At 42.5% G+C, this 12,894-nt stretch overlaps 1 protein-coding gene and 1 long non-coding RNA gene across 2 annotated transcripts in view; one reads left to right on the top strand and one right to left on the bottom strand.

The window, feature by feature from the left end:
• KCNT2 (potassium sodium-activated channel subfamily T member 2) overlaps positions 1-12,894 on the top strand; it is a 286,523-nt gene that overhangs the window by 49,821 nt on the left and 223,808 nt on the right. The gene's annotated exons all lie outside the window — the stretch shown is intronic.
• LOC140916561 (uncharacterized) overlaps positions 1-12,894 on the bottom strand; it is a 202,387-nt gene that overhangs the window by 47,599 nt on the left and 141,894 nt on the right. The window lies entirely within an intron of this gene.

Genomic DNA, 12,894 nt, shown 5'->3' with positions numbered 1-12,894 from the left:
CTGCCATTTGGGTTTCTTCCACTAACTAAGGAAGAAGTATTGGGGAGCCTTATTCTCTCTGGATGACCTGCTGGGACACATTAATGGAGTTGCCATGCACAAGGGTTATTCATGGCTAATTGGCCATTATTCTGTCCTTGGCTGACAGCTCATTTCAGTGGAAATGGCCAAGCAAGGAAGGGAATGAATGCTTCACTGTCTTCTACAATGGCAGTGTGGTATCAGCCAGGATTTCTTTTGGTGTCACCCATTGTAGTCAGCCCCTCTGTACACCCACCAGCAAAAGGTTAATCGTTTAAAATGTAAAAAAAGGCCCTGGATCCTGTGTATGCAAAATGCCAGTGAAATTAGAATGGATGTGCTCAGGTGTGGGGTGGATGGAACTTAACATTGCTAATGCAGATCAACTAATTTTTTAAGCCAAAATTTTAAAAAGAAACCAAAAACCAAAAAACCAACAACCCCAAACTCCAAACTTGGATAAACTGAATCCAAATTAGAATGGCAAACTTGTTAAGCTGTAGTAGTAATTTTGTAATTTAGAAGAAATTAGAAGGGATAATGGGTAATACTGCTTATTTGCTTGTTAGCCATAGCAAGCAATTCATACTACTTATATGGATTTACAGTGCATGAAACATTTCAAAGGAGAATTATAGCAGTAAGGTCAGTACAGTACATGCAATATAGCTAGGTCATTCAGGAGCAGCTGTGTAACATCTTCCTTATAGTCCACAGACGACATAAAAAAATAACTTTGAGTCACCATTTCAACAAAATGTTTCCTTCTATAATGAGAGGAAACATTAAGGACAATAAAGCAAAAGTAAATGTTAGATCTTAATTTAAAACCTGTTTAATTTCTACTCATGCTATTTTACAGAACAACATATTTTTACATAGCATACTTAATACACAATGTCCTACAGTCTTGGCAGCCAAACATGCAGATACAGGTAACCCAGGTGCTGTATAATATTCAGATCACCCACAATTCTGCAGGGCTCTTGAGAATATTTTACTTTGACTTTTTGGTTTATTAAAAGAAAACCAATAAAAATCCCTGTGTACAAAAGTATCGGGGGTAGCCGTGTTAGTCTGTATCCACAAAAACAACCTGGGAGTGGCTGGCTCATTACACTCCCTAGAACACAAAAGCAGCTTTGCCTCTCCTGGAAGTGGCACCTCCTCATCTGTTGTTGAGAATGGACTACATCCACCCTGATCGAATTGGCCCTGTCTACGCTGGTTCTCCACTTGTCAGATAACTCCCTTCTCTTCATGTGTCAGTATATTTATGTCTGCATCTGTAATTTTCACTCCATGCATCTCAAGTGAGGTTTTTACACACAAAAGCTTATGCTCAAATAAATCTGTTAGTCTTTAAGGTGCCACCAGACTCCTTGTTGTTTTTGTGTAAAAAGATGCATCTAGTCCTATATTAGTTTTAGTTCAGCTGCATTTAGTGGAGATTAAATTTGGTAAAGCATGAGGTCCTATTTTAAACAAGTTGTTTAGTTTGATGGCATATTGGGTAGCTGACAGATGCGAGAAATAGTTAATATTTTGATACAGACCACCTCCAAAAGCTGCCAGAGGATCTGTAGTGGAGCCTGTGCTCTGAAGTTCCCCTTCCTCAGGCTGCAAAGTTGGATGACTAAGCTGAGGAGTTGGCAGCCACAAGGAGGGCAGCAGCATTTCATCTTTCCAATGAATGCGTGCAGGCAGGCCCAGATCTGAGCCAGGGCCGCCCGGGGGAGGAGGGGGAAAGTGGAGCAATTTGTCTTAGACCCATGGACCCACAGGGGCCCCCACAAGAGTTTTCGGGGGCAATTTGTCAGCGGGGATCCTTCTGCTCCATGTCTTCAGCGAAGTGCCCTGAAGACCCGGAGCAGAATAACCCCCACCACCGAAGACCCCAGGCCCCCTGAATCCTCTGGGCGGCCCTGATCTGAGCTCTCTCCCATTGTTTTGGGGCTGCTCTCGCTCAGCATGACCAGGAAGTAGGAGGACCAGGAACTCTGGCTGTTCTGTAGGAGGCCTAAGTTCTGTGCAGTCAGAGTCCAGCAATGTCCTGCTGAGGGAGTGGAAGCAGCTGATGCGGGCATTTCCTGTACTGCAGTGTCAGTAGTAGGCAACTATTGGTCTTGCCATTGTGTTTTCCTCTTCCCTGTCTGTCCCTAGAACATATGGAGATGTGGTAGGCTCCCAAGAGGTCAGCTAGTCAAGGTTTGAAGTTTCACACCAGAATTTTGGGCAGCTGGAGCAAATGAAGAAAGTTTGAAGCTGTGGACCTAATGTTATTATGATGTGCTAGCAGAAGGCCAGAATGTTTCCTACCAGGTTCCATTTTTATGCCTTGTGCCCCATGAGAAAGGGGGACGAAGGGAGACAAAGGAAAAAACATGAAAATCCAACCATTAAAATAGCTACATTATGTGTAAAACAGATGCACTGTAATAAAACTACATATAAAAAGCTAGAAATAGGGACGATCAGAATTCTCTGCATTTGCTTTATTAATGCTATGCAGAACTACTCAGGCTCCTGTGCGGCCACTGACCCTCGGTGTCCACACATTTTCCTTTCCTTCAACACAAGAACAGTTTGGGCAAGGGGGTAGGATATGTCTGGACAAGGGGACCATATGGCCTCGTCAAATCCTCCGTAGTTTAGAATGCCTCTCTTTACATATAAATATATCTGTCTATGTGCTTCCTCCCCTCCAGTGTCTTTGGGGAACTGCCAGGTCTGGCCACTCCCCACAAGAAGCTGGAGGATATTTAGGACAGGTTGGTAAGCAATCCTACACACACACACGCACACAGGGTTACTCCCTGCTCCTGATGACAGCAGCTTTTTGATTGGTTGAGAAAGCATATAAAATAGATTCTCCTTTCCCTTTGTCACCACAAAACAGGCTCAACCAGAGGACAAGAAAACTATATCATGGAACCCAACTAGACTGACAAGTAAAAGAAGCAATGCGATGCAAAATGATATCCTTTAAAAAGTGGAAGTTAAATCCTATTGAGGAAAATAGAAAGGAGCATAAACTCTGGCAAGTGTAAAAAAAAAAAAAAAAAAAAAAAGAAGAGCACTCAAGGATGACAGGGCCATTGCAGCGAAACTAAATGAGTTCTTTGCATCAGTCTTCATGACTGAGGATGTGAGGGAGAAGCCCAAACCTAAGCCATTCTTTTCAGGTGACAAATCTGAGGGACTGTCCCAGATTGAGGTGTCATTAGAGGAGATTTTGGAACAAATTGATAAACTAAACAGTAATATGTCACCAGGACCAGATGGTATTCACCCAAGAGTTCTGAAGGAACTCAAATGTGAAATTGTAGAACTACCAACTGTGCTATGTAACCTATCATTAAATCAGCTTCTGTACCTGATGACTTAAGGATAGCTAATATGACACCATTTTTTTAAAAAGGCTCCAGAGGCGATCCCGGCAATTACAGGCCAGTAAGCCTAAAACTGGTTGAAACTATAGTAAAGAACAAAATTCAGACACATACATAATATGATTTGTTGGGGATGAGTCAACATGGCTTTTGTAAAGGGATATCATGCCTCATCAATCTATTAGAATTCTTTGAGAGGGTCAACAAGCATGTGGAAAAGGGTGATTCAGTGGTTATAGCATACTTATATTTTCAGAAAGTCTTTGCCAACATCCCTCACCAAAGACTCTTAAGCAAAGTAAATTGTCATGAGATAAGAAGAAAGGTCTGCTCGTGGATCAGTAACTAGTTCAAGGATAGGAAACAAAGGGTATGAATAAATTATCAGTTTTCAGAATGGAGAGAGGTACAGTAACTCCCCACTTAATGTCCTCTTGCTTAAAGTTGTTTCGATCTTATGTCCCTGCTCAATTACAGAACATGCTCCATTTAAAGTTGTGCAATGCTTCACTATAACATCATTTGACTGCCTGCTTTGTCCACAGCTGGCAGCCCCCTATCAGCTCCTCTACGCCCCCCACACAATGCCCCCACCCGCCGGCAGACCCCAGGGATCAGCACCTTCCCCATCCTCCCCGTCTCCTGACCACGAGAATCAGCTGGCTTGCGGAGTTCAGGAGGTGGGGGAAGGAGCAAGGACATGGTGTGCAGGCTCCCCCTCCCTCCCCTGCCTCCTGAACACCGCAAGCCAGCTGATTGCCGTGGGCAGGAGGCAGGGGAGGGAGGGGGGAGGAGTGAGGATGTGGCATGTGGAGTAAAGGGGGAGGAGGAAGAAGAGGTGCATTAAGGGTGGGAGCTTGTGGGGAAGGGGTGGAGTGGGTGGACGGAGGGTTGAGCCCCCCGCCCCTGGTGCTTGGAGAGTAGGGGAAGCTTCCGCTGCTGCTGCGCAATGTGCTTCTCCTAGCTTACAGCACCTTCAACCTCCTTGCCTGCCTCATTGTCTCCAGTGCCAGTGGGCTTTGCCTGTGTGGGGTAAGGCAGGGGCACCTCCCAACTATAGTACTGTACTGTACAGTACAGCAAAAAAAAATTTCCCTGGAACCTAACTGCCCCATTTACATTCATTCTTATGGGGAAATTGGATTCACTTAATATCGTTTCACTTAAAGTCACATTTTTCAGGAACCTAACTACAACGTTAAGTGAGGAGTTACTGTAGATAGTGGTGTCCCCCAGAGGTTTCTACTGGGACCAGTACTGTTCAACATATTCATAAAATGATCTGGGGAAAGGTGTAAACAGTGAGGTTGCAAAATTTGCAGATGATACAAAACTACTCAAGGTAGTTAAGTCCAAAGCAGACTGTGAAAAGTCACAAAGGGATCTCACTAAACTGGGTGACTGGGCAACAAAATGGCAGATGAAATTCAATGTTGATGAATGCGAAGTAATGCACATAGGAAAACATAATCCCAACTATACATATAAAATGATGGGTTCTAAATTAGCTGTTACCACTCAAGAAAGAGATCTTGGGAGTCATTGTGGAGAGTTCTCTGAAAACATCCACTTAGTGTGCAGCGGCAGTCAAAAAAAAGTGAACAGAATGTTGGGAATCATTAGGAAAGGGATAGATAATATGTCTGAAAATATCATATTGCCTTTAGCTAAATCCATGGTACACCTCATCTCTAAAAAGATATATTGGAATTGGAAAAGATACAGAAAAGGGCAACAAAAATCATTAGGGGTATGGAACAGCTTCCCTTTGAGGAAAAATAAATAAGACTGGGACTTTTCAACTAGGAAAAGAGATGACTAAGGGGGATATGATAGAGGTCTATAAAATCCTGAATAGTGTGGAGAAAGGAAATAAGGAAGTGTTATTTACTCCTTCTCATAACACAGGAACTGGGGGTCACCAAATTAAATTAATAGGCAGCAGGTTTAAAACAAACAAAAGGACTTCACATAATGCACAGTCAAACTGTGGAACTCTTTAGCAGATTATGTTGTGAAGGCCAAGACTATAACAGGGTTCAGAAAAGAACTAGATAAGTTCATGGATAAGCTGTTAGCCAGGATGAGCAGGGATGGTGTCCCTAGCCTATGTTTACAAGAAGCTGGAAATGGGTGACAGGAGCTGGATCACTTGATGATTACCTGTTTCGTTCATTCCCTATGAATCACCTGTTTTTGGCCAGTCGGAAGACAGGATACTGGGCTTGACGGACCTTTGGTCTGACCCAGTATTGCCATTCTTATGACATTTTAAATGTTAATCATAACATTTTTGCAATCCTAACAGTAAAGACAATGTCAAGCAAAAACACTTAACAGTTTACAAAAGGCTCCAAATTGAAATAAGCTTCATCATTTTTTTTAAAAGGTTAAATGATTAAAAACAGGAGCAGTATTTTGTCCAGATCTCCTGAACAGGGGAGGCTACTCTCATATGTGCATAAAATAAGGTGTGTGGGCTCTCCTCTCATATGTGCAGCTGAAGTAAAATTTAAAAGAATATAATCGATCCCCAGCCTCATGTCTACTGGAGAATTGATCCCAAGGTCAGAAAATGGTAATTGGGCTACAGCTGTTGACATTCAAACTCTCACTGTGCATGTTTAGAGAATTATTGCTGATATTATTAATTATGAAGGGACCACTTTAACCCAAAGCTGTTGCTTTAAACAGAGGAGAGAGAATTTATATATTTCCTGTTCTAGCAAGGTAAAGTGTGATTGTACCAGCAGAATACCATTCTAAAGAGTTATGGGCAGGTGGTTTATAGACATTTTCATTAGCAGATTTCAGGTGACTACAGTTACACAGCTGGAATTTCTACTGCAGACAGATTGGCACTGCAGATTTATAGTCAGTTCTAGGAACCGCTTACACTTGTCTTCTCAGAGTGAAGTACAGAGTACGTTTAAATGGGTGTTTTTCCTCTCTACTTTTCTTTGCCTCATGTTAAATGGGTGGCTTGAATTGTATTCTGAATCAGTAAGTAGATTGCAATGTATACTGGTACTTCGGTTGCATTTGAAAAGCTTCTTCTCTTTTGAAGGATTGTACTGACAGGAGAGCTATTAGATAGGCTTAGCATGAGGAATATCACTGGAAATTAGTTATTATTAAATGGAAGAAACTTTGAAAACACATTGTGTGGTGTCCTGAGAAAGGCAAGAACTTAAATAATTTATTTGGGAACAGCGTCAATCAGAGTGACTAGGGAGGTTGTGAAATCTCCATCAGCGGAGATTTTTAAGAGCAGGTTAGACAAAGACTGTCACCTATGGTCTAGATAATACTTAGTCCTTCCGTGAGTGCACAGGACTGGACTAGATGACCTCTCGAGGTCCCTTCCAGTCCTATGAGTCTATGATTCTGTAATCACCTCTCTGAGAAAATAGGAGATTGGATCAAAAGTCATACTAAATAAAATCTGTTCTTGAGTTTACAAAGCCAGGGTTTCTGTGGAGTATTTGAAATCTGTGACATAGATAGCAATACGAGAAGTTAACTCAATGGCATCTTAATTTGCTCTTATTTTACATACTTTACATGACTGTAAAATAGATTTAGGGTTTGGGGTGGATAATCAGCTAAACATGAGTTCCTTGTATGATGCCATGACCAAAAGGGCAAATAAGACCTTTGTATGCATAAACAGGGGAATCTTGAGTAGGAGTACAGAGGTTATTTTATCTCTTTATTTAGCATGGGTGCAATTGCTGCTGGAATACTGTGTCCAGTTCTGATGTCCACAACCCAAGGAGGAGGCTGAAATATTAGAGAGGGTTCAGAGAAGAGCCATGAGAACGATTAGAAAACATGCCTTTTAATTATTGAGCTCCTTCATTCTATCTGTTTAGCTTAATAAATAGAAGATTAAGGGGTAGCCTGAATGGTCTGTAAGTACCTTTATGTGGAACAAATATTTGATAATGGGCTCTTCAATCTAGCAGCAAAGGGTGTAAAACGAGCCAATGGCTGGAAGCTGAAGACAGACAGATTCAGACTAGGATAATTTTTAAAATCAAGATTGGATGTTTTTCTAAAAAAGATATGCTTTGGGAATGTCTTGCTGCCTGTGTTATACAGGAGGTTAGACTGGATGATCTCAGTTGTCCCTTCTGGCCTTGGAATTAATTCATCTCTAACCAAAAGAAATAGCACTCGACCATCTCCTTAGATTACTTTCTGATAAGGAGAACAAAGAACTATAATTTCCTTCTCACTTTCTATCAAGAACAGAAAAAAAAAGTGAGAGATTAAAGATTTGCTGGTATTATTTACTTGGGAGTATAGAACAGAAAAGATACATTCCAGAGGTCTGTAGGTTTACAAATTGTGTGTACATATTATGTTATCACCGTTTGTCTGAATACATTCATTTTTGATAAAGTGACACCACCAGGCACAACCAAATCCTAGAAAAATGTACTACTGCTATGTAAATGCAGAGGAGTTACAAAAAAATCACCATATGAGCCTCACTCATTCATTTAAAACTCCCTTAGCAACTAATACTTAATAATCTGAGCCTATTAATATCTACAATAAACTCCATTATGTACTATATCAAAGAAAAAAAATATTAACTAAGCAATTTGATTCTCATTTTAAAGAGACAAACAGCCATAAAATGAATAGCAATGATTCCTGTAATAATCAGGCTTCTTATGCTAAGCAGGTTCAGTCTGATCAGTGCTTGAATGGAAGATTTCTAGGGAAAAGATGCTAAAAAGGTTCTGTTGGTGATTGAGAACATGCTATACTTTTTTTTTTTGATAGTGTAGAAGCAATATGCTAGCATGAATTGCAAGACTGGGTCATTCTTGCTTTTTGATGTGCTCTTCTGGAAGAGTATATATTTCTTATGGCAGGTATTTACCATCTGATCTATGTTAACTAAAGCAGATAATACCAGGCAAGAAAGAGTAAACGCAGGAGAGACTGAAGTGATTGTAATGGGCATGGACTAAAGCTGTTAGGTGCTCTCTCTAATATGAAGCATTTAAATATTGTAGATGTTTGCTCACATTTCTTACCTCCAACAATTCATTCCCCAGTTGTACTTCTCAGAGTTAAAGTGATATATTAAGCACTAACATGTGATATTGGTATATCTTAATATGAGACAAGAAGAATGCCACACAAATTTAAGCAGACAGTTCTCTCCTCAAATTCTGAAGAGATAAGAAATGCAGAAGTAGCAGCCTTGTTAGTCTGTATCTACAAAAAGAAAAGGAGGACTTGTGGCACCTTAGAGACTAACAAATGTATTTGAGCATAAGTTTTCATGAGCTACAGCTCACTTCATCGGATGCAAGCTAAGGATGAAATTCCACCCAAATGTTTCTGCCCTAACTGACACAAATGGGCTTCTCCCCAAACCATTCATTCTGTCTTAATTATTGTATATAATCACTTTAATGCCAGACCAAAGGCTCTCTCTCTGGAAGTCTGTGCTATTGTTCTTTCTGCTGTAGGCTTAAGTCAAAGTTAACATAGGGTATTAGATGCACTGTATATGTATAATATCTCTATCTAGCTATCACATTTAACTACAGCTTCTGCAAATGTAGAACCCACTTATAGTTTTCACTTCAGTTAAAAAAAGAGGGAGTTGAATTTACAAGTGAGCTGCATTTGTAATCCATTTTGCCATGGAAACCACCACACTGTGGAATCCCAATCTGCTTGTAAGCAGTGGTTGCTAAGGAAAGGGAAGGAGAAGTAGACAGCTGCTGGCAGGCTATCAGGGAGACTCAATGTCAGTTGATAGGAAAGTGATTCGCCCCCACATTCTCTGTCCTCATTATTATATCACCGCTTACTTTTAGCATGTATTGTTTCATGATAAGTGACTACTGCAATTTTCTTTCCAAAAAGATGTGAGATTAATTTAAACCATGTCAAGAGATCAGTAACACAGTGTTCCTTTTTAAATGGAAGTCCCTCATCTAATAGTTTATGTTGCTTTATTTACTTACCTGAAAAAAAACTCACTGAAGATAAAGATTGTATATTTTGCATAACAGCAACCAAGTAATAAATGTCTCCTGTTAAAAATGTAACAGCAGTAATGAAGATAAGCACTTTATTATTAAAGAGCAATGTAATCTCCCCCTAGCCCCCAAACTAAGCAATTGGCATGCTTTTCCCTGGGTTACTAAAAAGGTGGTACCACCAAAATGCTGAGGCCTACACAGAAAACACTGTCATTCATAGTCCTACCTGGTGTGACGGGGTCAGGCCAGATGGCTACAGGAGAGTGATTTTTTTTTTGAAGCAGAAAAAATTTTATTTGTGTAACACTTACAAAGAATCACCAAAAAGGATAAAGCAAAACTATGCAACAAAACAAAAGCAAACACAAGGTATAACACAGCAGCCTTCAGGAGGGAGAAGTGTTCAGGCTAGCCTGGGCCCAGAGCTGGGGGGGCTTCCTTGACACTCGTGGTCTTCCACCCTTCTGAGTTACCTGGTGGCCTACAGCGGGGGGGCTTCCTCGACACTCCTGGTCTTCCACTCCCTCGAGTTACCTAGTGCCATGCCCAGTGTCACCGATTATTCCTCTCCTGAGAGTGCCCGACAAGATGGGCACGGCTGCGGGGTGGGCGGTTTGGGGGTGGGGCGGACGTACATCCACGTGTGATAGGACCCCTCCAAGGTAACAGTAATGATGGTATCCTCAGCGGCAACGGCTGGGGCTGGGGTCTCTCGCTCTTCCCTTCAATCAAAGGGTCAGACGGAGGGAACTGGACGGGTCACCAAGCAGAGAACCTCGGACAGCGCCCACCGCTCCTCGAAGGCGTCAAGGGAGTTGGTGGACGCCGCCCAGAGGAACTCCGCCCGGATATGTGAATGTACTGAGGATCGGAAAATGGCCCTACAGTCGCAGGATGCTTCATTGGCCAACCTCCCCTCTCTGGTTTTATAAATGGCTGTTTTAGCTAGGGCTAGGAGGAGGTTAACCAGGAGATCTCGTGATTTTGTGGGGCCACGGATGGGAAGTGTATAAATAAAAAGGTGAGGGGAAAAGTGTAGCCAAAAGCGTAATAAATACAGAAGAGTGATAGAAGATAGATATATTAGCCCCAGATTAAACAGGTCACTTTTCCCCGAGTAAGATAATGGGCTCTTCCAGAACAATCAGGAAGTTGCTGGAACCAATTAAGGCAAGCTAATTAGGACACCTGGAGCCAATTAAGAAGCTACCAGACTCAATTAGGACTGGCAGGCTAATCAGTGCACCTGGTTTTAAAAAGGACCTCACTTCAGTTAGTGTGGCGCATGTGAGGAGCTGGGAGCAAGAGGTGCAAGAAGCTGAGTGTGAGTAGGCTTACTGCTGGAGGACTGCGAAGTACAAGCATTACCAGACGTCAGGAGGAGGGTCTTGTGGTGAGGATAAAGAAGGTGTTGGGAGGAGGCCATGGGGAAGTAGCCCAGGGAGTTGTAGCGGTCACACAGCTGTTACAAGAGACACTGTAGACAGTTAAAATCCACAGGGCTCTGGGCTGGAACCCAGAGTAGAGGGCGGGCCTGGGTTCTTCCCATCCCCCTTCAACTCCCTATTTGAGACAAGAGGAAGTGACTTGGATTGTGGGTCCCTCCAGAGGGGATGGTCCCTGGCCTATCCCCCAACCCACTAGGTGGGTCAGCAGAGACTGCGGAGACTGTTCTCCTCCCTTTCCCCATGCTGGCCAGTGATGAGGTTAGCTGAGTGAATGGCAGGTTTGAGCCACTAGCAAAAATGGCCAAACTGAGGGCTGCTGTGAATCTGAGGTGAGCAAATCCACCAATAAGCATAGGACCCACCAAGGCAGAGGAGGAACTTTGTCACACTTGCAATACTGAAAGGCAGAGTTAAAGACCCTTCAAGACGCAAGTCTTAGCGCCAGCCCCACAACATGTAACTAGCCATGATTGAGGTACCCAATCTGGAGTACCACATAGGGTGCAGCCTCATGAAACTAGTGATTGACAAGGCACAGGCCCTAATAGCATGCCCAATTCCCTGGAAGAAGAGGCAAATGAGGTATTTTCTCAGCCTGGCAATTTATTACTGGAGGTTTATGTTCAGTTTTGCCTCAGTTTTACCTACCTTCCAGACCTAATTAAAGGTACACCACCCAAAGAAGATCTGGTGGGATTGGAACAGGGAGGAAGCTTTTAATGAACTGAAAGTGCAGTTATGCTGGGCACCTGTGCTCTTCGGCCCTGATTTTTCTTGTGAATTCATACTGCACATAGATGCCTCGCATGTCTGCCTAAGAGCCATGCTCTCAGAAGACACTGAAGAAGAACACCCAATTGCATACTTGACTAAGAAGATATTCCCTAGAGAAAAGGCCTACTCAATTACTGAAAAGGAGGCACTGGTGATTGAATGGGCCATGGATTCTCTCAGGTATTACCTGCCAGGTAGCCCCTTCTCCTTGATCACAGACCATGCTCTCCTCTACTGACTCCAAACCATAAAAGACGTGAATCCATGTATAAGTCAATGGTACCTGGTGCTACAAACCCATAGTTTCAGAGTGCAACACGAGATGGGAAAGGAGTGTGTTAATGCCAGTTTCTTTTCACAGAAAATCAGAGATGGAGATTACCTGTCCCAGGACTGCAGGGATGAGGTTGTGAGGGGTAATTTCCTCAGTCTCATAGAGACGGCGGCTAATGAGCCCTTCTGGGCTAAGCCAGCACTAATGAGATCTGTCTGTGAGACTTGATCTGCCTGGAGGGAGGAAGCTTAAAAAGGGAAAGCCTTCCACAGGAAGAGGTGGTGATTAGGGAGAAAATTGCTATACCTGAGAGACCACTGGCTATGTGGACAGACCAGCAAGAGGAAGACAACTGCAGAACTTGCAGCCCCTGAGACTGTATGGACCAGGTATAAAGCAGGGGTGACCAAAAGGAAGAGTTGGAGGCAGACCCTACTCCTGATTAAAGACAGTATACCTGCAGATTAGCCAAAACCCAAAGGAGAGACCAAAAGACTGCCTAAGAGACTGACCACCTTTGCCTTTTTCTTTTACTCTGATTCTCCCTCTCCCAGGGGAAGGAGAGGAAAAAGGGCCTTTAAAAAAAATCCCTTGAGTGCCACAAACAGGGGAAGGACTCTGTAAGCAGTTTAAACCATGGTTCGAGGAGACAGGGTGGGGATGAAGTACCCACCATAAGATGATTGAAAGATGTAAACATTGAGAAAGAAATTAGAGGAATTATTGAAAGCAATAATATTAAACAACAGTCATGGAATTAAACTAAGAAAAAGAGAAGTTTATATTAAATATTAGAGAAGACTTCCTGACAGAGATCTTTCAGACTGCAGAATAGTTGTTCCAGGGAAGTATTAAACTCTAGTGCTTATGATTTTGAAAGCTATAACAGGCCAAACTCTATGCTGAGTAGCGTAGGGAACAAATCTTGCATTTCCAGAGGATAGATGAGATGACATAAGGTCTTTTTA

The sequence above is a fragment of the Lepidochelys kempii genome, chromosome 8 (genome assembly GCF_965140265.1).
Source record: "Lepidochelys kempii isolate rLepKem1 chromosome 8, rLepKem1.hap2, whole genome shotgun sequence".
Taxonomy (NCBI): Eukaryota; Metazoa; Chordata; order Testudines; family Cheloniidae; genus Lepidochelys; species Lepidochelys kempii.
The sequence above is the reverse complement of the archived record's forward strand: the minus strand, read 5'-3'. Positions and strand labels throughout refer to the sequence as shown.